The following is a 2825-nucleotide window of genomic DNA, read 5'->3' as shown; positions in this document are numbered from 1 at the left end:
TAGGCGTGTATAGAGGAAAGAAAATTAGCAGATAAGGCCTAATTTCACCTAACTTCTGGTTTATAAATCAAGATCTCCTTCTGCTTATCCCAACAATCTTCTCATCCCCTATATACATCTTCTTTACCTTTGCTCTGTAGATAACAATCTCCCGTCTCGACTCTCTACCACACAAGTTTTGTCTCTCCTCCTATGACTGTGCCTCCTGCTACCTTGATCCTAAGCTCTGGAACAACCTACCACTATTCATAAGGAACCAACCCTCCCTAGACAAGCCCTTAAAACCCACCTCTTCTCTACCTGTTTCCTGCCTTTCACCTAATCTTTCTCCCGGCGATGCTTTTACTGAAATTTGCGTTTGTTCTTAATGGAATTAATGTAGTTGCGTCTTTGTAGGCTCTGTTTTTATTTATGTTTCCTTTTACCTATTTAGTTTATTGTAAACCACCTAGGTGTAGGCCTTGGTGCAGTATATCAAGGGTAGACAAGAAATAAAATAAAGCTAGCTTTAAACTTTCAGCATGTCTAGTCCTGTCAGATGATGTTCTCATGTTAATCAGTGAATTATTTGAGGTAGGGCGTTGTGGCTGCCTATGGCAGCAGTATGGAAATGCAGGTGTCATTTTCTATCATCCCCTCTTCTAGTCTCTAGCACAGGGCCCTACCTGAGCTAAAGCCAGTCTTGACTGATTTGACATCTTGCAACACCAAATCAGCTGGGTACCACACAGGGACAAAGTTTGTCCCTGCAACAGTACGAAATCTCATTTATACAAAGAAGCAAGTGCTTGCTTGCATTTTTTTTTTAAGCAAAAATGATGGAACTGTTTTGGTGGAATTTGTGAGAATGGGGTCAAACTTTGTCCCTGTGTCATTCTCTAGTCAAGATGTTCTGGGTTTTTTTTTGATTATAGATGTGTTGCCATAGCTCGGATACTGAAAAATAGAGCTCCTGATATCAGACACAAGAAAAACTGGATCAGTATTTCTTTAGATTAGTCCTGGATATTCAGCGCCGGCCCTGTCCGGATCATGAGCAGTGCACAAACGTTACATAGAACATGACAGCAGCTAAGGGCCAAATAGCCCGTCCTCAGTAACCACTAATGCTTCCTTTCCTAAGGGATCCCACATACCTGTCCCACGCTTTCTTAAATTCTGACACAGTTCTCATTTCCATGACCTCCATCGGAAGGCCATTCCACGCATCCATCACCCTTTCGGTGAAAGAGTATTTCCTTAGATTCCTCCTAAGTTATGTGGGTATGGCCAATATTCAGTCCTGTATCTACATAGCTAATTGGTTAAGATATGAACGCATTTTATGCTGGGTTGAGTATGTGAGCCTTTAATATATCGTTAGTGCCTGCAAAGCTCCCAGCTTCTCCTTGGCACTAACCAGTGAGTGCTGTGATAGTTACTTTGGGTTTTTAGCAACAGTGTAAAGTTAAGTTCTGCTGAAAAAAACGGGGATAGCCTACTCAGCGGCCTCTCCTGTCCATTTAAACCATACTGAGTGTTGACCCCTATATTTCTGTCTCAGATGTCCTGCCATCCTCTAGTCCTTGCCAGATGGCAAAAAATAGAGGGTCCAAAAGTACACAAAGCAAAGCTGCACAGAAAAGCACAAAAGGGCCTTCAGAACCGAAACAGTGGTACAATCTTTAATGCGTAGAAGACTTTGAAAACCAGATTGCACCAGACGCTCCCAAACGCCGTATCAAAGTTCTGCTGTTTGGAGGTTTTTTCGGAACTTTGATATGGCATTGGGGAGCGTCTGGTACAATCTGTTTTTCAAAGTCTTCTACGAATATTTGTTTTTGACTCCCGAGGCGGGCGCTATTGAGTGCCGAAACATGGCATTAAAGATTGTACCACTGTTTTTTATTTTAGTTACATTTGTACCCCGCGCTTTCCCACTCATGGCAGGCTCAATGCGGTTTACATATACAGGTACTTATTTGTACCTGAGGCAATGGAGGGTTAAGTGACTTGCCCAGAGTCACAAGGAGCTGTGCCTGAAGTGGGAATCGAATTCAATTCCTCAGTTCCGGTTCTGAAGGCCCTTTTGTGCTTTTATGTGTTGCTGTCCTCTAGTCCTTAGCACACTGCTGCTGTTGAAATGTGATTGGATTATACCATAGGAGCCAACTTTTCAAAATGATTGGGGGTGCTGAAATGTTTTTTTTTACAGGTGGTGCATTCCCCTCCCCCCATATCCAGCAATTCTCTCTCCTCCATTCATATCTAGCAATTCTCTCTCCCCTCCCTCCATCCATTCATGTCCAACAAGTCTCATCTCTCTCCTGCCCTCCCCTCCATGTCCAGTAACTCACCCCAACCACCACCTGCCCCTTTTCATCCCCACCCCCTCCTCTGAGTTCCAGGCCCAACCCCAGCCCAACCTCTTCTCCCACAAGAGTCCTGTCCTCACCTTCCTACCTTCCAGAATTTAAAACTCATCTTACCTCGCCTCGCTCAGTCCCAGCAGCAGCAGTGAAAGGCGAGCAGGCTCGGCACATCAGCCTTCCCTTCTCTCTCAGCTCTGGTCCTGCCCTCATTTCCTGTTTCCGCAAGGGCGGGACCAGAGCTGAGAGAGAAGGGAAGGCTGATGGGCCGAGCCTGCTCGACTTTCACTGCTGCTGCCGGGACTGAGCGAGGCGAGGTAAGATGAGTTTTAAATTCAGGAATGCGAGGCCGAGCTGGAACCGGAAGTTCCAACGGCGGGGAAAATATTGGGGGTGCTCGAGCACCCACGGAGTCGGTGCCTATGCCTTATAGATAAGAATGTTTGCGAAGCAGCTGCTGAATATTGTTTAGGGAAA

This window comes from Microcaecilia unicolor, chromosome 8, assembly GCF_901765095.1.
Source record: "Microcaecilia unicolor chromosome 8, aMicUni1.1, whole genome shotgun sequence".
NCBI lineage: Eukaryota > Metazoa > Chordata > Amphibia > Gymnophiona > Siphonopidae > Microcaecilia > Microcaecilia unicolor.
This window is presented reverse-complemented; position numbering follows the sequence as displayed.